The sequence below is a fragment of the Rhinoderma darwinii genome, chromosome 5, assembly GCF_050947455.1.
Source record: "Rhinoderma darwinii isolate aRhiDar2 chromosome 5, aRhiDar2.hap1, whole genome shotgun sequence".
Lineage (NCBI taxonomy): Eukaryota > Metazoa > Chordata > Amphibia > Anura > Rhinodermatidae > Rhinoderma > Rhinoderma darwinii.
In genome coordinates this window covers 108,902,546-108,929,516 of record NC_134691.1, presented here as the reverse complement: position 1 = coordinate 108,929,516, position 26,971 = coordinate 108,902,546, and the positions used below count along the sequence as shown (strand labels likewise).

At 39.5% G+C, this 26,971-nt stretch overlaps 1 protein-coding gene across 3 annotated transcripts in view; it reads left to right on the top strand.

Annotated features, from left to right (window-relative positions):
- The window catches only part of DLGAP1 (DLG associated protein 1), a 598,634-nt gene that overhangs the window by 170,597 nt on the left and 401,066 nt on the right, over positions 1–26,971 (top strand). For all 3 annotated transcript variants that reach the window (XM_075826387.1, XM_075826388.1, XM_075826389.1), the window contains exon 2: positions 18,578–18,657. The gene's annotated coding sequence lies outside the window, so the exon portion shown is untranslated. The remainder of the gene's footprint in view (positions 1–18,577; positions 18,658–26,971) is intronic.

The following is a 26,971-nucleotide window of genomic DNA, read 5'->3' as shown; positions in this document are numbered from 1 at the left end:
ACTCCGCCCGGCTTACATATGCCCTACATTATAAACGGAAACACCAGTAAGACTCCAAACAAAACTACTACCAAGCAAAATCCACGCTCCAAAAGCCAAATGGCGTTTCCTCCCATCTGAACCCTACAGCGTGCCCAAACAGCAGTTTCCTTCCACATATATGGCACCGTCATACCCGGGAGAACCCTTTTAGCAATTTTTGGGGTGTGTGTCTCCAGTGGCATAAGCTGGGCACGACATATTTGCCACTGAATGGCATATCTAGGGAAAAATATAAATTTTTAATTTGCACCATCCACCGCGCATTCATTTATGGAAAAGACCTGTGGGGTGAAAATGCTCACTACACCCCTTAATAAATGCCTTGAGGGGTGCAGTTTCCATAATGGGGTCACTTCCCAGGGGTTTATTTTTATTATTTCACGTCTGAGCCTCTACAGTTGTGAACCAATACTTTGTAAATCGCCAAATTAGGCCTCAATTTTACATGGTACGCTTTCACTCCTGAGCCTGGTCGACTGTCCAGGCAAGAGATTAGGGCCACATGTAGGGTGTTTCTAAAACCAGGAAACCCAGCATAATAATTAGAGAGCTGTCTTGTTATGGTGGCACAAGCCGGGCACCACATATTGTCCACATATCTGTGGAAAAAATCCCATTTTCACTCTGCAACATCGAGTTCACACTAATTTCTACAAAACATCTGCAGGGTTAACATGCTCACTACACCCCTAGGTAAATGCATTGAGGGGTGTAGTTTCCAAAATTGGGTCACTTCTGGGGGGTTTCCACTGTTTTGGGCCCAGAAACCAATCCAGCAACATCTGCACTCCAAATGGCGGTCCTTCCCTTCTGAGTCCTGCCGTGTGCCCAAACAGCAGTTTATGACCACATATGGGGTATTGCCGTACTCGGGAGAAATTGCTTTACAAATGTTGGGTTCTTTTTTTTTTCCTTTATTTGTTGCGAAAATGAAAAAATTTGCGCTAAAGCTACGTCTTATTGAAGAAAAAGGATTGTTTTTATTTTCACTGCCCAATTCTAATAAATTCTATGAAACATCTGTGGGGTCAAAATGCTCACTACGCCCCTAGATGAATTCCTCAAGAGGTGTAGTTTCCTAAATGGTGTCACTTTTTGGGCGTTTTCATTGTTTTTTCCCCTCAGGGGCTTTGCAAATGTGACATGGCCGCCGCAAACCATTCCTGCTCAATGTGATCTCCAAAAGCCAAATAGCGCTCTTTCCCTTCTAAGCCAAGCCGTGTCTCCAAACAGCCGTTTATTACCACATTGTTTTACTCGGGAGAAATTGCTTTACAAATTTTGTGGTGCTTTTTCTCCTTCAGTCCTTCTGGAAATTAGTAAAAATAAGCTAAACCTACATTTTCTTTGAAAAAATGTTGATTTTTATTTTCAGGGCCTACTTCCAATAATTTCTGCAAAAAACCTGTGGGGTCAAATCACTCACTATACCCCTAGATAATTTCCTCAATGGGTGTAGTCTCCAAAATGGGGTCACTTGTGGGGGGTTTCCACTGTTTTGTCTCCTCAGGGACTTCGTAAATGTGACATGGCCTCCGCAAACCATTCCTGCTAAATTTGAACTCCAAAAGCCAAATAGCGCTCTTTCCCTTCTCAGCCCTGCCGTGTCTCCAAACAACCGTTTATTACCACATGTGGGGTATTGTTTTACTCGGGAGAGATTGGTTTACAAATTTTACAGTGCTTTTTCTCCTTCAGTCCTTGTGGAAATGAGAAAAAATTAGCTAAACCTACATTTTCTTTGAAAAAATTTAGATTGTCATTTTCAGGGCCTATTTCCAATAATTTATGCAAAAAACCTGTTGGGTCAAAACGCTCACTATACCCCTAGATAATTTCCTCAATGGGTGTAGTTTCCAAAATGGGGTCACTTGTGGGGGGTTTCCACTGTTTTGTCCCCTCAGGGGCTTTGTAAATGTGACATGGCCTCCGCAAACCATTCCTGCTAAACTTGAGCTCCAAAAGCCAAATAGCGCTCTTTCCCTTCTCAGCCCTGCCGTGTCTCCAAACAACCGTTTATTACCACATTACGGGAGAAATTGCTTTACAAATTTTATGGTGCTTTTTCTCCTTTAGTCCTTGTGGAAATGAGAAAAAAAATCGCTAAACCTACATTTTCTTTGAAGAAATGTTGATTTTAATTTTCACGGTCCAACTTCCAATAATTTCTGTAAAAAACCTGTGCGGTCAAAATGCTCACTGTACCCCTAGATAATTTCCTTGAGGTGTGTAGTTTCCCAGATGGGGTCACTTTTGGGGGATTTTGACTGTTTTGGCACCGCAAGAGCCCTTCAAACCTGACATGGTGCCTAAAATTTATTCTAACAAAAATAAGGCCCCAAAATCCACTAGGTATTCCTTTGCTTCTGAGGCCGGTGCTTCAGTCCAGTAGCACGCTACGGCCACATGTGGGATATTTCCTAAAACTGCAGAAACTGGGCAACAAATATTGAGTTGCATTTCTCTGGTAAAACCTTCTGTGTTATAAAAAAAATTGTACTAAAAATTTATTTCTGCAAAAAAATATGAAATTTGTAAATTTCACCTCTACTTTGCTTTAATTCCTGTGACATGTGTAAAGGGTTAAGACATTTTCTAAATGCTGTTTTGAATACTTTGAGGGGTGAAGTTTTTAAAATGGGGTGACTTTTTGGGGGTTTCTAATATATAAGGCCCTCAAAGCCACTTCACAACTGAACTGGCCCCTGTAAAAATGGCCTTTTGAAATTTTCATGAAAATGTGAAAAATTGCTGCTAAAGTTCTAAGCCTTGTAACGTCATAGAAAAATAAAAGGATGTTCAAAAAACGATGCCAATCTAAAGTAGACATATGGGGGATGTTAATTAGCAACAATTTTGTGTGGTATAACTGCCTGTCTTACAAGCAGATACATTTAAATTGAGAAAAATGCTAATTTTTGCAATTTTTCGCTAAATTTTGGTGTTTTTCACAATTAAATACTGAACATATCGAGCAAATTTTGCCAGTAACTTAAAGTCCAATGTGTCACGAGAAAACAATCTCAGAATCGCTTGGATAGGTGAAAGCATTCCGGAGTTATTACCACATAAATTGACACATGTCAGATTTGAAATATGAGGCTCGGTCAGGAAGGTCAAAAGTGGCTAAAGAGGGAAGGGGTTAATGTTACCATTTGGGGTATAATGTATTGTGTAGCTTTTATTAAAAAAAAAAATGGGATGTGGGTAAAAACACTGCAATTCTGACTTTGTTTTTTGGGTTCTATTTTTACAGTGTTTACTGTTCAGTATACATGACATGTTACTGTTATTCTGTCAAGTATTCATATAAGGGGAAAGGGAAAGAAGAAGTGTGTGTTCTGTTAAATAATAAATAACTTTTATTGATTAGTCTAAAATGAAACAAATAGGATTAAAATACCTGATGTGCAAGAGTGGGTATGTGTGAGTGACCACCAAACTCACATACCCCAGGCCGATTTATTCCAACATGTAATCTGCCAAGTGGATTAGGCTGCTATGTAAAAGCAGGGAAGCTGTCTGTCGTGTGCCTTGTCAGTTGACACTTTGATCCAATAAAGCAAAGCCCAAAGGATGAATGGGACTTTGCTATAGTAGATACATTCGTTATGAACTTGCTAGCAGACAGACCCCGATGATCAGCTGGGTATGAGCGCTATCCACTACACCCGGTTCGGGTGCCGTATCAATTGACACTATGATTCAATAAAGCAAAGCCCAAGAAATGACTGGGACGTTGCCATAATAAATGCATGAATTATAACCTTTGCAGGGGACAGGCCCCGAAAGTCAGATGAATATGAGTGCTGTCAACTCCACCCAGACTGGGCAGAGAACGTAGCAGAGGGATTCCTGGTTATGCAGTGGGAGGGACAAAGGAGTTGTCCCGTATGTGAAGGAGCAGCGCTCAATTGGCTGTCAAGTACAATTATGGTAATATTACATTTATAGCTTTTTTTATGTTTTTCCTACATTTACAAATTAAAAAAACTTTCTAAAGACGGTGGGGAGAGGAATAGAGAACAGGATAAGGAGATCCTTTTGTTACTAAACAGCAGTGAAAATAAAAAATGCCCAAATAATGTCAAAAAATCACATTTCTGATAATAAAAGTGAAAAACTGAAAGGCAAGTTAAAGTGTATGTTCACAAATGGCAGAAGTCTAGCAAGCAAAATGGGGAGCTGGAGGCCTTGGTACTGGAAGAAAATATAGATATAGTTGGTGTTGCTGAAACATGGCTAGACTCTTCACATGACTGGGCTGTAAATCTAGAGGGTTTTACACTTTTTCAGAAAGACAGGACAAATAGGAAAGGCGGTGGTGTATGTCTGTATGTGAGAAGTGATATGAAGGCAAGTGTGAAAGAGACAATAGTGGGTGAAGATTGTGAGGAGGTTGAAACCTTTTGGGTGGAACTAGAAAGGGAGGTAAACACTGAAAAAAATAGCTTTTGGTGTAATCTATAGACCCCCAATATAACTGAGGAGATGGAATGTCAGCTATATAAACAGATGGAGCGGGCTGCACAGGCGGGTACTGTAGTGATAATGGGAGATTTTAATTACCGGGATATTAATTGGTGTCATGGTTTGGCTTCAACTGCAAAGGGGAGACATTTCCTCAACCTGTTGCAGTAAAATGTTATGGGCCAGTTTGTGGAAGACCCGACTAGAGGTGAAGCTCTGTTGGATCTGGTCATTTCTAATAATGCAGAGCTTGTTGGGAATGTCAATGTTAGTCAAAACCTCGGTAACAGTGATCACAATATAGTTACATTTTACCTATACTGTAAAAAAACAAACACAGGCTGGGAGGGCAAAAACACTTAATTTTAAGAAAGCCAATTTCCCCAGGATGAGGGCTGCAATTCAAGATATAGACTGGGAAGAACTAATGTTAAATAATGGGACAAATGATAAATGGGAGATTTTCAAATCTACTTTGGGTAATAATAGTGCAAAATTTATTCCTATAGGTAACAAGCATAAACGGCTAAAATGAAAACCCACATGGCTTACACCTTCAGTAAAAAGGGCAATACATGACAAAAAAAAAAGGGTATTTAAAAAATAAAAATCTGAGGGTACAGCTGTCTTTTTAAATTATAAAGAGCATAATAAAATCTGTAAAAATGTAATAAAATTAGCAAAAATACAAAATGAAAGGCAGGTAGTCAAGGATAGCAAAACAAATCCCAAAAAATTCTAGTATATAAATGCAAAAAAGCCAAGGTCTGAACATGTAGGACCCCTAGATAGTGGTAATGGGGAGTTGGCCACAGGGGATCAAGAGAAGGCAGAGCTACTAAATGGGTTCTTTAGCTCTGTATATACAACAGAAGAAAGAGCAGCTGATGTAGCTGGTGCCAGTGCTGTTAATATATCAGTTGATATACTGAATTGGATGAATGTAGATATGGTCCAAGCTAAATTAAATAAAATAAATGTGCACAAGGCCCCGGGACCAGATGGGTTACACCCTAGAGTTCTTAAAGGGAATGTGTTGCCAGAAAAACATGTTTGTTTTTTTTTAATTAAACATTTAGTGTGTAGGTGATTAAACATTGTTCAAATTTTTTTTATTTTTTTCACGAGTCAGGAAATATTATAAATTAGATTCTAATTTATAATATTTCCCATTGCTGGTCACTAGATGGAGCTATTCCCAAAATTACAGCATTGCAAAATTGGGTAAAAAGCCCTCGCTCTAGTGAGCTCTCAGCATCCCCCCCTCCTTTATCCTGGCTAGTGCCGGGATAAACGAGGGGTTTGAACGGTCTAACCTCCTACACTGTGTGTCGCCATTTTGTGAGCTAACACACAGTGTAGTAGGTTTACATACAGTAGTAAACGTACACAAACACGAACATACATTGAAATCTCTTACCTGCTCCTGCCGCCGCGGCTCCCTCCGGCCCGTCCGCTCCGTCTGCTGCCGCTGGTCCAAGTGCACAAGTCCGGAAGCCGCGACCGGAAGTAGTAATCTTACTGTCCGGCCGCGACTTCCGGTCCACAGGAAAATGGCGCCGACGGCGCCAATTTCAAATTGGACTGTGTGGGAGCGGCACATGCGCAGTTCCCACACAGAAGGCGTACACAGAAGTGGATGGGACGGGAGCCGTTCGCAGTCCCTATGGGACTGTGGCTGCCGTATTCCATGTCTGTATGTGTCGTTAATCGACACATACAGAAATGGAACAAAAAATGGCAGCCCCCATAGGGAAGAAAAAGTGTAAAAATAAGTAAAACACAAACACACAAATAAATATAAACGTTTTTAATAAAGCACTAACATCTTTAACATATGAAAAAAAAAATTGTGATGACACTGTTCCTTTAAAGAGCTTAGTTCAGTTATTTCTGTCCCCCTTTTCATAATATTCAGAGATTCTCTAGTGACTGGTATAGTGCCAAGGGACTGGCGCAGGGCAAATGTGGTGCCTATTTTCAAAAAGGGCTCTAGGTCTTCCCCGGGTAATTATAGACCAGTAAGCTTAACATCCATCGTGGGGAAAATGTTTGAGGGGCTATTGAGGGACTATATACAGGATTCTGTGACAAAAAATAGTATTATAAGTGACAGCCAGCACGGTTTTACTAAGGACAGAAGTTGTCAAACTAACCTGATCTGTTTTTATGAAAAGGTGAGCAGAAGCCTAGACAGAGGGGCTGTTGTGGATATAGTGTTTTTGTACTTTGAAAAGGCATTTGAGACAGTCCCTCATAGACGTCTAATGGGTAAATTAAGGGCTATAGGTTTAGAAAATATAGTTTGTAATTGGATTGAGAATTGGCTCAAGAACCGTATCCAGAGAGTTGTGGTCAATGATTCCTACTCTGAATGGTCCCCGGTTATAAGTGGTATACCCCAGGATTCCATGCTGGGACCATTATTATTCAACTTATTTATTAATGATATAGAGGATTGGATTAATAGCCCTATTTCTATTTTTGGAGATGACACCAAGCTTTGTAATATAGTTCAGTCTATGGAAGATGTTCGTGAATTGCAAGCGGAATTAATACGCTGAGTGACAGCCGCATTTTCGGGCCGTGCTCCCATACAAAGTACGGGAGCACGGCCCGCAAAATGCGAAAGAACGGACATGTTCCATAATTCCCGGAACATTTCCACGGCACGGACACCCTTCCGTAGTGCTACGGAAAGGTGTCAGTGTTCAATGAAAGTGAATGGCTCCGTTTTTGCGGACCGCGATTGCGGTCCGCAAAAACTGAGGTTTTTTACGGTCGTGTGCATGGGGCCTAAGTGTTTGGTCATCCACTTGGCAAATGAAGTTTAATGTAGATAAATGTTAAGGTATGCTTCTGGGTACGAACAACCTGCATGCATTATATGTCCTAGGGGGAGCTACACTGGGGGATTCACTTGTTGAGAAGGATCTGGGTGTACTTTTAAATCATAAACTAAATAACAGCATGTAATGTCAATCAGCTGCTTCAAAGGCCAGCAGGATATTGTCGTGTATTAAAAGAGGCATGGACTCGTGGGACTGGGATGTAATATTGCCACTTTACAAAGCATTAGTAAGGCCTCATCTAGAATATGCAGTTCAGTTCTGGGCTCCAGTTCATAAAAAGGATGCCCTGGAGTTGGAAAAAATACAAAGAAGAGCACCGAAGCTAATAAGGGGCATTGAGAATCTAAGTTATTAGGAAAGATTAAAAGAATTAAACCTATTTAGCCTTGAAATAAGACGACTAAGGGGGGACATGATTAATTTATATAAATATATTAATGGCACATACAAAAAATATGGTGAAATCCTGTTCCATGTAAAACCCACTCAAAAAACAAGGGGGCACTCCCCCCGTCTGGAGAAAAAAAGGTTCAACCTGCAGAGGCGACAAGTGTTCTTTACTGTGAGAACTGTGAATCTATGGAATAGTCTACCGCAGGAGCTGGTCACAGCAGGGACAGTACCTTCCCTTTTCCCGTTCCTTGGTTGAACTAGATGGACATGTGTCTTTTTTCAGCCGTACTAACTATGTAGCTATGTAACTATGTAAAAAAAAAAAATGTAAAAAAATTATGTTGTTGTGTTGCTGCCTACAAAACTCCATTAACATTTTAATTTTTCCGGCAATAGAGCTATATGAGTATTTGCTTCTTGTGGGATGACTCGTAGTTTTCATTGGTACCATTTTGGTCACTTTTTATGAATGCAAAAATAGGAATTCTACCTTTTTTTTAAAAAAAATTACACCAATCACCATGCAGGATAAATAATAATTCCAATTTTATATGGTTTTATTTTTTCTTGGTTTTTTTTATCATAATAAAATATTTTTCATTATAAAAAAAGATTTTCGTGTTGTTTTACTGTCTTAACCCCTTCCCGCTCCTGGACGTACTATTACGTCATGGTAACTATAGCGTTCGCGCTCCATGACCTAATAGTACGTCTCGGGAGTAACGGCGGTTTCGGCCGTCCTCCCGACACATACAGGAGTTGTGACAGCTGCTGTCTTGTTCAGCAGCTGTCACAGCTCCTACAGCGGGGACCGATCGCTGTGTCCCCGCTGATTAACCCCTTTAGAGCCGCGTTCTATAGAGATCGCGGCTTTTTAGGGGTTAAGCTGCCATCGCCGGCCTGCTACACGATAGCGGCCGGCGATGGTGACTATGGCAACCGGACACCAAACAATGGCGTCCGGCTATGCCATATACGGAAGCCTAGTGGGTCCTGACAACGTCAGGACCCACTATGCTTGCTGTCAGTGAGTAGCTGACAGTTCTAATACACTGCACTACGCATGTAGTGCAGTGTATTAGAATAGCGATCAGGGCCTCCTGCCCTCAAGTCCCCTAGTGGGACAAAGTAATAAAGTTAAAAAAAAGTAAAAAAAAGATGTGTAAAAATAAGAAAATAAAAGTTTTAAAAGTATTAAAAGTAAAAATCCCCCTTTTTCCCTTATCAGTCATTTATTATTAATAAAAATATATAAACAAACAAATAAACTATACATAATTGGTATCGCCACGTCCGTAACGGCCTGAACTACAAAATGATTTCGATATTTATCCCGCACGGTGAACGCCGTAAAAGAAAATAATAATAAACCGTACCACAATCACAATTGTTTGGTCACTTCATCCCCCAAAAAATGGAATAAGATGAGATCAAAAAGTCGCATGTACCGAAAAATGGTACTGATCGAAACTACAGTTCGTTACGCAAAAAATAAGTCCTCGCACGGCTTTATTGATTGAAAAATAAAAAAGTTCTGGCTCTTAGAATAAGGTAACACAAAAAGTGAATGATTGTTTACAAAACGTATTGTATTGTGCAAACGCCATAAGACATAAAAAAAACCTATAAACATCTGGTATCGCCGTAATCGTATCGCCCCGCAGAATAAAGTGAATGTGTCATTTATAGCGCACGGTGAACGCTGTAAAAAAAATAGAATAAAAAAACAATAGTAGAATTGCTGTTTTTTAGTCACCACGCCACCTAAAAATAGAATAAAAACTGATCAAAAAGCCGCATGCACCCCAAGAAAACTACAATGGATTCCTCAATGGGTCTAGTTTCCAAATTGGGGTCACTTTTGGGGGGTTTCCAATGTTTTGGCACCACAAGACCTCTTCAAACCGGACATGGTGCCTAATAAAAAAGAGGCCTCAAAATCCACTAGGTGCTCCTTTGCTTCGGAGGCCGGTGCTTCAGTCCATTACCGCACTAGGGCCACATGTGGGATATTTCTCTAAACGGCAGAATCTGGGCAATACGTATTAAGTTGCGTTTCTCTGATAAATCCAATTGTGTTGTAAAAAAAATGGTATAAAGAGGATTTTCTGACAAAAAAAAAATGTAAACTTCACCTCTACTTTGCTCTAAATTCCTGTGAAACACCTAAAGGGTTCATAAACTTTCTAAATGCTGTTGTGAATACTTTGAGGGGTCTAGTTTCTAAAATGGGGTGTTTGATAGGGGTTTCTAATATATGGGCCCCTCAAAGCAACTTCAGAACTGAACTGTATCCTAAAAAAATAAATAAATGAGGCAATACTTCGCTTCTTACATTATACTGATAATGAGCCGTGCCCACCCCGAGATGACCCCAGTTTTGACCGTTTGTATAAACGGAGGCCCCTATTAGACCGTTTCAGTGCCCGGTTTTCCCAAGCATTCACCCCCAAGAAGTGTATTTCTATTGATGAGTCCCTGGTACATTTTAAAGGGAGGGTTCAATTCCGCGAGTACCTGCCGGGTAAGAGGGCAAGGTATGGCGTGAAGATGTCTAAGCTGTGCGAGAGTGCATCAGGGTATACCTACAGGTTTAGGATATATGAAGGAAAGGCCACCCCCAAACCAGACTGCATTCTGGACTACAATAGGTACATGGGAGGGATGGACTTGTCAGATCAAATCCTGAAGCCCTACAGCGCCATGCGGTGTGGTATAAGAAGCTGGCCGGGCACATCATACCGATGGCTTTGTACAATGCGTACGTGCTACGTCGATGTACAGGCCAGACGGGAACTTTCCTGTAATTTCAAGAGGTGATTATCAAGAACCTAATCCTTAGGGACCAAGAAGGGGGGGGCACCCAGTACTTCTGAAAGCGGGGCCACACGCATCGTACCAAGGCGGCAACACTTTCCAGGAGAAGTTCCCCAAACTGGCAAAAAGGGAAAAAGTCAAAAGAGGTGCAAAGTCTGCTATAAGGGCGATAAGGGATGACACAATATATCAATGTGACACGTGTCCCGAATAACCAGAGCTCTGTATGAAAGAGTGTTTTAAAATTTATCATACATCCCTTGGTTTATAATTTACCCCAATTTGACTTACCCTGATGCACTCCGTACAGCTTTTCCCCCCTTGTCTTTCCCCTCTGAGCCCTGCTGTGTGCCCAGGCAGCTGATAACAGCCACATGTAGGGTATTGCCATACCCGGGAGAACCCACATTACAGTTTATGGGGTGTAGGTCTCCGGTCAAAATGCTCACTACACCTCTAGATGAATGCCTTAAGGGTGTAGTTTTTAAAAAGGGGTCACTTCTTGCGGGTTTCAACTGTACTGGTACCTCAGGGGCTTCTGCATACATGACTTCGCACTAGAAAATTCCCAGTAGGCCAAATGGTGGTCCTTTCCTTCTGAGCCCTCCCATGGGCCCAAACGGCAGTTTATCACCACAAATGGGGTATTGCCGCACTCAGGACAAATTGGGCAACAAAATTGAGTATTTTATTTCTTGTGAAAATAAGAATTTTTGAGCTAAAATTACATATTATTGGAAAAAATATATATTTTTTTTCATTCCCAGCCCAATTCAAATAAGTTCTGTGAAGAAACTATGGGGTCTAAATGGTCACATTACCCATAAATGAATTCCTTGAGGGGTATAGTTTCCAAAATGGGGTCACTTCTGGTGGGTTTCCATTGCTTTGATACCTCTGGGGCTCTGCAAATGCGACATGGCACCCGAAAACCAAACCAGCAAAATCTGCACTCCAAAGAACACACAGCGCTCCTTCCCTTCTGAGGCCTCCCATGAGCCCAAACGGCAGTTTATCACCACAAATGGGATATTGCTGCACTCAGGAGAAATTGGGCAACAAAATTGAGTATTTTGTTCCCTGTGAAAATAAGAAATTTTGATCACAAATGACATTTTATTGGAAAAAATGAAATTTTTTTCATTTCACAGCCCAATTCAAATACGTGCTGTGAAAAAACTGTGCGGTCAAAATGGTAACAACTACAATAAATGAATTCTTTGAGGGGTGTAGTTTCCAAAATGGGGTCACTATTGGGGGATTCCTACTGTTTTGGCACCTCAACACCTCTTCAAACCTGGCATGCTGCCTAAAATATATTCTAATAAAAAAGAGAACTCAAAATGCACTAGGTGCTTCTTTGCTTCTAGGGCTTGTGTTTTATTCCACGAGCGCAGTAGAGCCACATGTGGGACATTTCTAAAACTGCAGAATCTGGACAATACATATTTAGTAGTGTTTCTCTGCTAAAACCTTCTGTGTTACAGAAAAAAAAATGAATAAAATTGAAATTCAGCAAGAAAAATGAAATTTGCAAATTTCACCTCCACATTGCTTTAATTCCTGTGAAATGCCTGAAGGGTTAAAAAACTTTCTAAATGCTGTTTTGAATACTTTGAGGGGTCTAGTTTTTAAAATGGGGTGTTTTATCAGGGTTTCTAATACATAGGCCCCTCAAAGACACTTCAGAACTCAAGAGGTACCTTAAAAAAAAGGCTTTTGAAATGTTCTTAAAAATATGAGAAATTGCTGTTTATGTTCTAAGCCTTGTAACGTCCAAGAAAAATAAAAGAATGTTCAAAAAACGATGCCAATCCAAAGTAGACATATGGGAAATGTGAACTAGTAACTATTTTGGGTGGTATAACCGTCTGTTTTACAAGCAGATGCATTTAAATTCTGAAAAATGCTATTTTTTCAAAATTTTCTCTAAATTTTGCAATTTTTCACCAATAAACACTGAATATATCGACCAAATTTTACCACGAACATGAAGCCCAATGTGTCACGAGAAAACAGTCTCAGAATCGCTTGGGTAGGTTTAAGCATTCCGACGTTATTACCACATAAAGTGAAATATGTCAGGTTTGAAAAATGGGCTCTGAGCCTTAAGGCCAAAACTAGGCTGCGTCCTTAAGGGGTTAATATGGTGGAAATGGAGCTAACTGTATGTTACAGCTGATACTTGATGGAGTGGGCTCAGCTCCAGAGCCCACGTCTTGTGAACACCTTACATGTACTGAGGCTCGCGTTAAGTACCTCCCACCCATGCCGTATAAATATGTTTTGTGTTATTTATTTCATCAAGTATATTACAAAAAAAGTATTTCTTGTATTTTTTTGCCATCGTTATTAATTTACAAAAGTTAACGTTATCAGAAAGATACTTTACTTTTTATCGTGCCATTTAGGAAATCTTACTTTCTATATTTTTTCTCTATCTGTAATGTACTGGCAAATATCTATATATCAGTACATTATGCTTTTGAATAATACTACTACTGAGGTATAAAGGCAGAGAAAATCCTTTCATACATAACAGTGCAGCCTGTGGCTCACTGGTAGCGTACACGCCTCCCATTCAAGGAAAGGCTGAGAAATAATGATATACATAGAGTTGTCCTCCTAGCACCTTCAAAGAAGAGAGACCTGACCAGACAGCGCCTCCCCCAATGTCAGATACATCGTCAGAGCAGTGTTTGGAGGAGAGCAGTGAATGTATTTTACTTAAACACATAAATAATTCCGCCATTATGACAATAATGTACATTTTAGGGAATAAATGGAATCGAGCTTCACTTGGTTATGAATGTCTTAGCACCTTCAGCGAAGAGAGAAGTGACCTGAGGGTCCTTCCCCAATGTCCGATACATGTCGGAGTAGTGTTTAGAGAAGAGAGAAATAAAGCAGACCCTTCTGCAATGTATGTAGTCTATTGTTGAGTGACCATAGATAAATATGGTCACTCAACTGACCATAGATACACACGAGCGCTTCAGCGGCTTCGTGCTGGCGATTGGTGGGGGTCTCAGTGCTCGGACCCCCACCAATCCAAACTTCTAACATGTCACTATGTCAGAAGTTTGTCAAACATTTAGCTACACTTTAAGATTTTTCATCGAGTGAATATCCACCTTTGAATACAATTATCAAAGCAAACTGCAATGCTTGGGGATTTCTGCAGAATTGTGAATGCAGCTTTGGAGTCTAACACAGGCTGTACATGATCAGAACAAGATAAATAACTTCACATATAAAATATATGTAAATATATGATTTGCATTTACTAAAAGATTTGCATTTGCTACACAAGATTTCGAATCTTTTGATAGACGGGATGTATGCATCAATAAGTATGTTGGAATATAAAACCACTCAGAACAATTCAAAGGTGACTGAGTGGGAATTATATAATAATAATAAACCACAAATGGCCATTTAAAGCCACTGGGGAAAATCTTAAAGTAAAGTAGATCTGATATCCATTTATATAAAAGTCCACAGAGACTAAAATTGATCATTTAGCCCTCTATGTGGCAAAGTTATATTGTAGGATTGTTCAGTTAAGAGTCTATAGCATATCTCTAATCATTAATGTGGTGGAATAGTTTTATTTTGGGCTGCAGAAACAATTATTAAACATCGTTTTTACCTTTTAACATAGTCCGAGGTTACAGGCTAAAAGCATTGTGATGCAACTAATGTAATAGACTTAAGTAATAGCATAACATCTAGCTGTGTTCTAATAACGCTTCACATAAACGTAAACAGGCTGTCAATGCTCAATTATTTATGGGAAATTGAAGACCATTTAAAATCATTACTATTTAAATTCTATTCAGCCATTTCTTAGTTATATTCGTCTTTTGGAAAGCTGGGGGACAACCAATGTGAGCTCCATTACTGCTCTTACAGAGGTTGTCACCCATCAATCCCACACTTGTGATTGGTTTATCTGCCTAGTTTTGCAGCAAGACAGGAATGCATCACTACGTGGTTTAGGAGATTTGAAATATGGGTGACAATTTAAGAAGTGTAATGGCAGTCATTCACAGTTGGTACGTTTTGTATTTAAAGGGCAAAATCAGTAAAGATGATCTTCTAATGTCAAAAAACATGTGAGAAGATCACATTGGTGAGGTCTGTGATCTCAGACCACCATAAACCCCTTTGGCACTGCTTAAAGATCTCTGTTACTAAATACCTGACACAATATTCTAAGCCTTGTCGGTGTGCGCAGATTATTGGCCCATCTTTACGAATACTGTTTAATAGTTAGACAGCATAAACCTAGGCCAGACAGGCACAAAATGCACCAAATTTATCTCAGTGGTGCATGCTGTATGATAATTTTGGCTGTTAGAATGACCTGTTAGACACTTTTCTCTTCCTTATACCACTTTTGATTTGGCTTATTTTGTGCCAGTTTCTTTGGCGCATTTTAAGCTCCAATTGGCACAATTAAAGCCATGCCTCTTTCCTACTAACCCACACCCCTATTTGGGAACACTTTTTAAAAAGTGTCTAGTGAGAAGCAAATATCAAAATTGCACCAAAATGGATCGCATTTTTCAACTATTTCTAGACCCAGAGACAGTAGTAAATCTGCTCCATTTTGTCAGGATTCCAATATCCGAAATCCATGAGTAGCATTAAAAGGGATTTAAACTTTCTAGCCCCTTAACGCATTGTCATGTACATGTAAACATTTGAAGGACAATTTTTTTTTTTTAATAATAATAAAAAGTCTAAATAGTTTTTTATTAAAAATTAGTTTTACTTTTTCAGATACAACTGCTTTGTATTCTCTATACAGAGCAGTTGTATCGTTCGCTATCACCTGAATCCGTCAGTACCGCGGACCTGACGGGTTCAGTGTGAGCGGGTCCTGCGTGTCTCTGACACACAGGATCCACCTGTAATCTATCACATCTAAGTCATGAACTATGATAGATTACAGGTAGATCCTGCCTGTCAGAAACACGCAGGACACACTGTCACCGAACCCGTCAGTCCCGCGGACCTGACGGGAACAGGATTTAGCACTAGATACAGCTGCTATGTATAGAGAATACAAAGTAGCTGTATCTCAAAAAGTAAAATTTTTGGGGATAAAAACTATATAGAAAGTTTCACTAATCACACTGACTGCCCTTTTTATTAAAAAAAATAAAATTAAATTGCCTTTCAAAGGATTACATATTCTTTAAGGGAAAGTATGGAGCACGCTCCATACTGAGCGGGTGTTGGCTGTATGTTACAGCCGACACCTCACTGCAACGGGCGGAATCAAAGATCCCTTTGATTCCGCCCCTTAACCCTTTAGATTCCTCGGTCAATAGCAACCGCGGCTTTTAAACTGTTAGAAAGAAGGGGGTGCCGACGCGATCGCGTGGTACCGATGTTTGTCATGGCAGCATGGGGGCCTAATGAAGGTCTCCAGGTCTGCCATTTTTGTGCTCATATTAAGTCTTGCCAGAGGCAGGGCTTAATAAGAGCCTGTAAAAAGCTTGTAAAAACACGAGCCTGTAAAAATCATGATATACTGCATTACATTAGTATTGCAGCATATTGTGCAAGCGATCCAAAATGGTTCCAATAAAAAACTACAGCTCGCCTGCAAAAAATAAGCTCTCGTACCAATGAAAAAATAAAAAGTTATGGCTCTCAGAATGTGGCAACAAAAGACAAATGTTTTTCAAAAATAGTTTTTTCTTTATAAAAGTAGTAAAACATGAAAAAACTATATAAATTTGGTATCGCCGTAAACAACTCAACCCTTAGAATAAGTTCACATGTCATTTTTACTTCACAAAATCCAAAAAAACAAGAATCAAGTCCTCATACGGCTATGTCAATGAAAGAATTAAAAAGTTATGGTTTTTGGAAGAACATAAAAAAACAAAAATTGGCCTAGTCATTAAGGGGCTAGAGAATTCATTTGGAAATGAGTGGTGGTCTGAGACTTGATCATCTTGACTAAAATTCCTCTTCAAGCATCTGCTGGTTTAAAATTATATATGGCTAAATTCAATATTAAAAGATTTCATACTTTGATTATCCAATACTGCCTGCTATTTCCTCCATAATGTGCTGGATTCTGAGAAATATCTTGGAGGAACACTTTAAATTAACATACTACCTCTTTTTTATTACTATATTGAATACAAATCATGCCATAGAAAGCCCACTTGACAGTGTCATACCATGAACACTTACATACAAATAAATCTATGCATGCACACTAGATACCTACATGTTCACATGCCTATGCTCACAATCTATATGTACGCAAACTACATGTACGCAAGCACACATACACACACGTACATATACACATACACTCATGCAAATATATGCAAACTCGCTATATTCATGTATGTAGCTGTCCCACTCAGCATGTAGACAAGGAAATCTATTGATGTTCCGTTGGGGAAAACTATTGATATTCCCCCTCCCCCACCTTCTCTCACCGCCACCAGATGTGATAAAGAGTTTTGCGGCATTCCCCTTCCAAAGAAATAAATAAACAAGGTTTGCATGGGTAAATAAATATGGCCATGCATGTATGGCAATGAAATTAATATTTTCGAAAATTATTTTTATAGGTTGATTTATATTCATTAACCACAAAATTATGCAGTGTATTTTCCAGGCTGTTATTTGGATTTGGAACCAGATGGTATAAGCTAGATTTAAATATTAAAGTAATGTGTGAGGAAAAAAATGTAAGCTTATGTTCTACCTGATTTGTATTGTAGTCTGATACAGTTATTTTTACCACTAAGACTCAAACTAGATGGCAACACAACTGCAATGTGACTTTATTGTCTTCAAAGGAGTATTCCATGAGTTCAATACTGATGGATTAACCTTCGGATAGGTCATTAAAATATGATCAATGTGGGTCCGTCTCCCATTACCACTGCCGATCATCTGGACATTTAAAGGAAAAAAAAGTCACAAGCGTGTTGGAAATTCCATAAGGAGTCACATTGATATAAAAAAAATACCAGCAATTCCTTAGTTAATATTTTCTTTCTTCTCTCTTTTTTTTGTGATTGCTTTATTCTTAAGTACGATGTATGCTTTTTTTTTTTTTTTCTTTTAAATAAATTGTATTCCATTTCTTCAAATAATATCTATAAAAATGTCTTGGTCTCCCAAACATTTTGTATACAATTAACAAAGTTACAATACTTTATCTGTAAAGCACCTTCCCCCCTCCACTCCTCTCCCTCCCATTCCATGGGTTTGCCGTCCTTTCACCCACAATCTTTTAGGAAAAGTTCATTATCTTTCAATACATTTATAATTGTCTGGTTTCCATTTCTGAGAACAATTTATTAATCATTCCCCTCCATTTTTTTCCCACTCTTCTTTTCCCCTTCCATCCAAAGCTCTCCATTCTAAGTATATTAGCGATTTCAATATGCCATATTGTAATCATAATTCTTAAATACATAAAGAATTCTACAGTTCTTTAAGATCAGTTATCTTCTTCCTCTTCCTCCTCCTAACAATCCTGTGTCTAGTTGTAAGTCAACTGACTGCAGAAGGAATCTTCTCCTTTCCCCATCTGGAAAAGGAGACTAAGAATACTGAACCCTTCCCTATAGCAAGCCCCCCAGTCGCCTATCAGCCAAAAATTGTTCTTTGAAGGATTTCGACAAGACTGTTTTTTTCAGGAGCATGCAGAAGATTCTGTAGACTGAAATTTACTTGTTACTAGATATGTTTAATATTATAGGAATACACAATAAAGTATTTATTGCAGTGCGTGTGTGTGTGTGTGTGTGTGTGTGTGTGTGTGTGTGTGTGTGTGTGTGTGTGTGTGTGCAAAACAGCAGATAGTCTGTGCACACATGAAGAGTGAAACATTTCTGTGGCAATATTTCGAAGAATAAACAGTAATTATTAGGGTTGCATTTTGGAGGAGGTAATATTGTTAAGACATTTTATGAATTAATTAGTATTAATATTTTTATTTCTTTTTATTACAGTACAGTCTAACATCACTGATCTTGCCAACGCATTTCACTTCACATCTGCACATCAACAATGAAAATCTGACACAAAAGAGGTATGCGTGCTCTTTATTTTTTATGTAATAATTAAATCTACTGCAAATTTTCCAATTTATTTTTGTGTTTTATCTGGCTATATTTAAGGATGTTGATCCTCTAGTCACAGTAAGTGTGCTCACTACATTAGTATAGTGCTCTTTACATGATTAAAGGGAATCAGATTTGACCCCCATTAACACAGCTAAAAAGGTGCTGGGGAAACAAGTTCAAACATCACCATGTTTGCTTTCATAAACCAAGTATACCGGAGAAAATTATCTTTTATTCTATCAAGCGCTATATGCTAGGGGATCATTAAGTATTCGCTGGGAGTTCTTTCATCTGTGTAGTGTCCTGCTTTATTGGCCGCAAACGCCTCCCAAACTTGTGCGCTCTTGATTGAGGTCTCCTGCCTAATCTGGTGTCCTTTCCAGAAGATGTCAATCAAGAGCAGAGGGGTTTAGGAGAAGTTGCCAACGATAATTCTAAAGACTTCAAAAATTAAATAACGCCAAACAAACACTTAATGATTAATTACCATACGGTGTGTGAAAATATAATTTTCTCCTGTATACTTAGTTTATGATAGCAAACATTTGGATGATTGAACTTGTTTCCCCAGAACCTATTTAGCTGTGTTAAGAATTTATGGGGGTCAAACCCCCTGACAGATTCCCTATAAACCTCTACTGTATAACATTTTTGTGTAAATAAATTGATTGATAAGACCAAACAGTAAAAAATAATAAAAATAATTTTTTTTATCCTGTACTGGTCCCTAAACGTTTGCTGCCATAGGCACTTGCTTAGAATTATATGTGTATTTTGGAGTTTATGTATTATATATATGTATTTTGGAATTTACTATACAAGTTATATTTTTTAGTCACTGTACAATCAGTATGCTGGGGTCTTAATATTTTATAAATGCATGTAATCAGAAATTAGATATGTGAGTTTTTATTTTATTATATTAAAGCATATTAAGTAAGAAGGTTAAAAGAGCTGTCCAGGATTAGAATTTTATTTTTTTTAGCTGCAATATCACACACTGCTCATAGACAAGAGTGGTGCTGATTCTAAGCTGCTCCTCCAAAATAAAGAACATTATTTTATAGAAAGTGAAATTATTATCTGAAGATGACCCTAATATTTATAGGGATGTCATACACCCTCATAAATTCCTTTCCCACAATAAGTCAAATAGAAGTAAAAACATAAGCACTGTTTCTAATACCCAAGGCTATTGATGCTGTAATTATTTTTGAGGTGCTATATTTCATGCTATAATTTGCCCATGTGGAAATATATTTTAGGATTGTATTAAAATTTTTAAGGTATTGATTATATTGATGCTTTTTCATTATCTAAATTAAATTAATCTTTGACTCAGCCGAGTACTTTATAATTTCTGAGAACATATAACATTTCAAATTTATTGCAACCTCTCCCGCAATATATATAATTATTAAGAAAGATGCTGGAGCAGTAATGGAATTCTAAAGCATCAGAATCTAGGTCATTTTTTGTGTGTAATTGAACGATATTCATAAATCCAAAGTGGTTTATAAATATACATTAAGTTTTGCAGAAATTTAATAAACAAAGTTATCATGAAACATGACATAAATGCTCCAGTCACGTACAATGATCATATATTTCTGATAACAGCGGGTCTTCAATAGTTGATGCAAAATGTTTTACTGCACAAAACAAATTTATAATAAAAACCATAAGGGCACATAATATATTTAAATAGGCCAGAATTATTAGCTATCAAATAATGACTTTCTTCTCACAGTGCTTCCACCTACTCAGCTTCCTTCACTTCTGTAAAGCAGCTATATTTGGCCATAAGAATTTTTACCTGCTGGTGAAGATACCTCATAGGGTTCACAGACAAAGCAGCCGGCAGAAAGTTTACTTTGCATTTTAAAGGCTACTATTTACCAGCCAAGGCAATCAAATAGGTACAGCAGTAATACAGTGCTGCACATATAGAACATGATGTGCTTTTTTCAATTGAATATGTTCAAATTGAAAGCATATGTAGCATTTACTGCCACCGTTTTTGTTAAAACCTCGTTACATTGTATATAGCTATTGTACGATGAATGCTACATAATCGGCAAGGACAAACAGCTGCAAATGGCGAAACGTAGCAGTCATTGCCCAACCACCCCACGACACGGGAAAAAATGACTGATCACCAGCATCATGGAGAAAGGGAACAATCAATAAATGTACATGACTTCTAACCGGATGAGTATTATAATGCTCAATGAGATGTTCTGATTTCCCTGTCAATAGCCTATTTAATACGATAGTCAGTCTTCTAACTGTATTTACTGGAATACCCCGTATAACACTGTGCAGCAGAAATATCTAACATTTTTACAACATATACAGTAGTACTACCTTCCGATCTCTCTATATAAATGTGATATGCACAGATAGTGCTGTCCCCTAATCTTTCTGGTATGAGGTCATCCTGCAACCTATCTCATTCATTTATACAGCTTTAAGACATTAGAAAAAAAAATCTTGACGGGGGAGTGAGCCAGTGATAAAAAAAAAAAACGAATCATACATCAAAATATGTTGTATATGTTGTATATGTATGCCCTTACAGTAGTGCACAGTTAGTAACAGCAATATTCTGCGCTACTCTCAGCCATTTATCAGGCTGTATTCAATGAACGCTCCCGAAGATGTACTAAACAAGAAAAATAAACCTATGCAGAACATTTCACGGATTGCTGTCTTCATATTTTGATATATGTTTAGTAACTACACAGGTTATGAGGAGGTGCACCCAAAATGATTTCAAGTGTGTTTTGCTGTGCCCCACTCCCATACAGTATTTCACAGTGTAACTGCTAACTGGCAGGATTTTACTGTAAGGGGCGGTCTCATCACAGAAAACTCCTTTCATCTGAAAGTCGACATGGCTTTAGCTCCAAAGACAGCTGATTTTGCCATGGGAAGTTGGCTGGCTGGCTATGTATTGGCTGTCCATGTAAAATATACATAGCTCAAGTCCGCCAGAGTGAGAGCCGCTGCTTGTCACTAGCTCTCTGCTCTGGCTTATAAAGGGGGTCCGGAGCGGGAAATCCGCCTCCATGACATTCATATGCCCTAATAGGGCATATAAACAGGAATTTTCTTGCTCGAGCAACCAATTTAAATTGGGTTTTCCTGCCATAGACATTTATGTTATATCCACAAGTATAAAATAAATGTCCTTTGAGCACCATTACGCAAGGTGTGGTGGATGCCGCAAAGTTGAATAGAGAGGTAGCCAAATATGTGTGGCTCTGGCTCTCTTTTCAAGTTAGAAAAACAATCAAACCAATATTTATGAAAATATTTGTTTAAATGGCAGTGTTTTCAGAAAGGCCTCACCTTTAGTTACGACTTATTACTGCATAGAGGGAGTTCTACAACAGATTCTTATATGTTAAAATGGGAAGGAGAGTTGGGTAACTCATTTTCCTCAGAGCAGTGGATTACAGCTGCTAACTGGATTTTCAAGCATTCTAGATTGAGCTAGTAAAGAAAATACATTTAACGTGGTACTTAACCTCCTTCCAGATTTTCCCATTTTGGAGGGGGCCGTTCCAATACATGCTGGAGAGGATGTGAGAATAAAGGTTCCAAATTACATATGTGGTGGGCCTGTCCAACTATTAGTTTACTATGGAAGGAAGTTTTTCAACTGATCTCTGAAATTTCAGGCATACCTCTTACGGGGTCCCCAGAATTAGCTATATTAGATATCGGCCTGGAAGAAATTACACATATGGTTAGATTAATATCTCACCATATTCTTATAGCTGTGAGAATGTCAATAGCTAAAATGTGGAAGTCTCCTATATCACCTTCCTTGTCAGAGGTCATTAGACAAGTAAACATAGATTGTAGCCATGAAACTTCTTTATCTTATTACTTTAGTGCTCCTCAAACTAAGGTGGCAGAATGGAATTTATGGAAGGAATCAAAATATTTGAAGTAATTCGTGACTGTATATTTGTGGAGACACAGTATGTACAGGATTTGTTTTCTGTTATGTTATTGATGACACTCTTTAGGCCTTCTCCTATTGGGAGACCTTTGGGTGCTGACTTTTTGATGCATTTGTTTTCTGTATGTGTTTGGAAAATCTTAATAAAATTTTTATTGATTTAAAAAAAACAAAAAAACAATCAAACAAGCTCCATATCCTATGGATATACCATAAAAATTCTACAAATACATGTTACATTAAATAACAACTGATTTCAAACAAGAACAAGTAAACCAACCAAACATCTTCAGTGTGAAATAATGTTAAATAACAGTGATATTGCGCAGACATATAGTTAACTTGTTCAATGCATTCTACAATGTCCAGCACCTGTTATATAATATCCTTACCTTAAAATCACGTGATATGTGAGTTAGACTAATGTGTCTGCTGCTAATAATAAATAGTTCCTATATAGCTAGTAATAATATAGTTATGGCTCTGGTTCCAAGTGTCAGAGATACTAAGAAACCCCTCTGTGATAACATGACGCGCCATGTACCAGTGATGCTGTGCAAGTGTGCCATGTTTACCCTAGACTCAAGTCAAGCTCTTTTAGGGTATGTTCACACACTCAGGATACACTGTTGCGGAATTTATTCTCCCCATTGAAGTCTACGGGCCAAACACGCATCATCTCCGCATAGAACCTGCTGCTAAATTGACATCCTGCGGAATTGAAAGTCGCACCGCATAAAAGTTTCTGCGTTTTTTTTCCACAGCGTGGGCATGGGATTTTCTAAATCTCATTCACTTTGCTGCTACTGTAAATGCTGCGGAATTTCCGCACAGAATTCCATTGAGGAAATATTGCAGCGTTTACACTACATGGGAACCTAGCCTTAAACTTATGGCAGAGAACTTATGGAAGGTCCATACCAGGTACAATCCTACCTTGCCACCTCATTAATATGTATAGAATCTAGAGATTGAGGAGTAGAAAAAAAATTGTAAATTTAGGTTTTTGAACCTGGTTTTCTCCTTATGCTACTAACTAATGACTCGTTCTGTTCTTTGTGCTGCCAGCTTCAGATTTCTAGGAAGTCATTTCTTGTTCCATACATGCAGCTGACTTCCGTTCTCATGTTACTGTAAATGACAAGCAGCAAGCTTGTGGAGATAGAAAGACTTCACATTGTGAGTGTTTATAGCTACCATTCGCTTTAGTATCCAGGAATATGAAATACTGGGTGGAGAATATTGCTAAATAGTATATTACCTATTATTATCACATAATAAATATTAAGTGGGGTTACTGAGAAATGTAAAAGAAAACGTTATTTTATTTCAATAAATTGATGGTGCCAGCATGTAGGGTCAGCTGTTAAAAAAATTTAGATTCAGATTTCTACCGATCCACTTTCAGTTGCATAGGTGACAGTTAACCCCTTAATAACTGCCCATACGCCTTTTTTTTTTTCAAATATATTTTTTATTCAAAGCCAGAACAGTTACAAGTATGCAATGTGTGTCACACATACAATAATACGTACATCAAATAGCAATGTGTCCCAGCTTCAAAATTATTTTCCATTTTCCTTGTCATCATTAAGTTACAAAGTAATTAATAATACAAAACAAAGCCAACAATTCCCTTCCCTCCCCCCAACTTCTACCCCATCTCGGTGAACATTTTCTTAACTAGCCACCAGAATGCCTAGCGTGCCCTGGATACTCTGTGAACTATACCATGATGTGTGTCGAAATGTGCGCATGAACACCCCTATCTCTGCTGTGGGATAATGTTGCTCGATGAATGTACGCCAAGTTTTAAAAAATTGTTCTGTAGACCTTTCTTTGTGTCTTTCTAGGTCCGTTTTATCATATCCCAATAAAGTCTTGAGAGTGGTCACGACCTCCGCAATTTCCGGTACCGATGCCTGTAACCAGTGGCGCAAGATGCACTTCTTGATAGCCAATAATGCCATATGTACTCCTTTCCGGGCCACTATAGGTGGTCCCTCCCCCCCTGGATCCAAAGGGATATAGTGAAACAACACTGCCTGTGGGTTTGCGTGCACCTCTTCCCCCCAGGTGTCTTTAATAAATTGTAGAGCCCGATCCCAAAACGTGCGAATTTGTGGGCACAACCACATCCCATGAAGTAAATTAGCTTTGTGTAAGTCGCATTTAGGACAACTACGCAGATAGTGTGCTGGAGCGTCCCTATAGGATAAATTAAAGGCGTATGTCGCTCTGTGCATAAGCCGGAAGTGCATCTCACGCCACTGTTCATTTACCATGACCTTCCTCACCCTCTCCCATCCATCTCGAATTTTGCTGGAGATTTCTGGATCCTCCAGCTCCACCTCCCACGTTCTAAAGCAAGAAGTACTAAAGGAATCAAGATGAGCATTCCGAAGTTTACCATATAAACTTGCAAGACTTCTCCCCGTACCACCCTGCGGCACCAACCCATCAAATGCTCCCCGTATCTCCACTCCATCAATATTGCAGACTTTGGTTTTACATAACCCTGTTACTTGAGCATATTGCAAATACTGGTTTCCCCTCAAATTATATTTGCTAGAGACCTCCTGCCACGTAAGCCATCTCCCCTCCTCAACATTCATGAGTTGGCCCAGGACATTGATCCCTTCATCTCTCCACTGCGAAAACAATTTATTCTGACTCCCCTGTGGGAACATGGGGTTATCCCACAACGGCCAGAATTTAGAAAGACCATACGGAAGACCAAAAAGCTTCCGCACCGCCTTCCAGGCACCGATTGTATCTTTCAGCAACAGACTTGACTTAACATTATTAGGCAGTTGAGCATACGGCAGATGTAGCAGGGCCTGCAGCGGAACCGATCCCGCCAAATCCTGCTCCAGCTGAACATTGGAGTACATATTAGTGTTATGTATCCAATCCCCTATATGCCTGCAGATGGCCGCTAAATTGTAATATCGTATAAGTGGCAACTGAATGCCTCCATCCACTTTGGGTAGAGCCAATTTTTTATATGCAATCCTAGGTCTCTTCTTTTGCCACAAGAATTGTAAAAATGCTGTCTGTAATTTCTGGTTATCTAGATGCTTGATCAATATGGGTATGGTTTGCATTGGATATAGCAGACGAGCAAAGCTTATAATTTTTAAAAGAGCAGCTCTCCCAAACAATGACAATGGCAATGACGCCCATCGATTTAGTTCCTTATGAATTTTTTCAAACAAGGGTGAATAATTTAGCTTATAGAGGGAAGAGGGAAATTTGCCTATTTTAATCCCCAGGTATGTGATATAAGATCTGGCTATTTCCACCGTACCCTGCAAGGGTGGTCTTGCCCCTGATTCCTTCAAGTAAAGTAATTGTGTTAGGGATCTGCCAGGTACTTCATCTTGCTATACTCCTGGGATTAATCAATCCACACCTGAGGCCAGACCTGTTCGACTGACACCATCTCCCACCAACCAGGGTGGCAGGCTCAGGAGTGGAAGAGCCTATCGCGGCCTGGTCTGTCGGAGTTAGCTCCGCCCCCTGCCCTTTATTACCTGCCCTGTGCTCTCCCTCAGTGCTTGTAATTCTTTTGGATTCCTGGCCCCACTGCTGCTTGCTCCAGCCTGCTTCTGCCGTGCTTCTGCCTTGCTGCAGTTCTGCTTGACCTGCTTTGCTTTGCCCCTGGCTTGCTTCTGTCTCCGTGCCCGCTCGGGTGTACTCACTTCGTCCTGGTCCTGACTGTTCGTTCGCCGCCCCGTTTCCTCGTGGCGTTCCGTGGCTACTGCCCCTTCCCTTGCGTGTTCCCTGTTTGTCTTCCTGTGCACTTAGCCAGCGTAGGGACCGCCGCCCAGTTGTACCTCGTCGCCTAGGGCGGGTCGTTGCAAGTAGGCAGGGACAGGGCGGTGGGTAGATTAGGGCTCACTTTCCCTTCACCTCCTTCCTGCCATTACATAATTACAAGCCCTTACCTAGTCTACCTTTTCTCCTACGCTGACACTGTCATGGACCCCCTTGAGACCCTGACCCAGCAGATGCAGGGCCTCTCCCTACAGGTCCAGGCCCTGGCCCAGAGGGTCAATCAGGGTGACGCTGCTTTAGTAGTACCCCTCACCTCACCTCTAGAACCCGACCTCAAGTTACCTGACCGGTTTTCAGGGGACCGTAAGACGTTTCTCTCCTTCCGGGAGAGTTGCAGACTGTATTTCCGCCTAAAGCCCCACTCCTCAGGTTCCGAGAACCAGCGGGTGGGTATCATCATATCCCGACTCCAGGAAGGGCCCCAAGAGTGGGCCTTCTCCTTGGCTCCTGACGCCCCTGAACTTTCC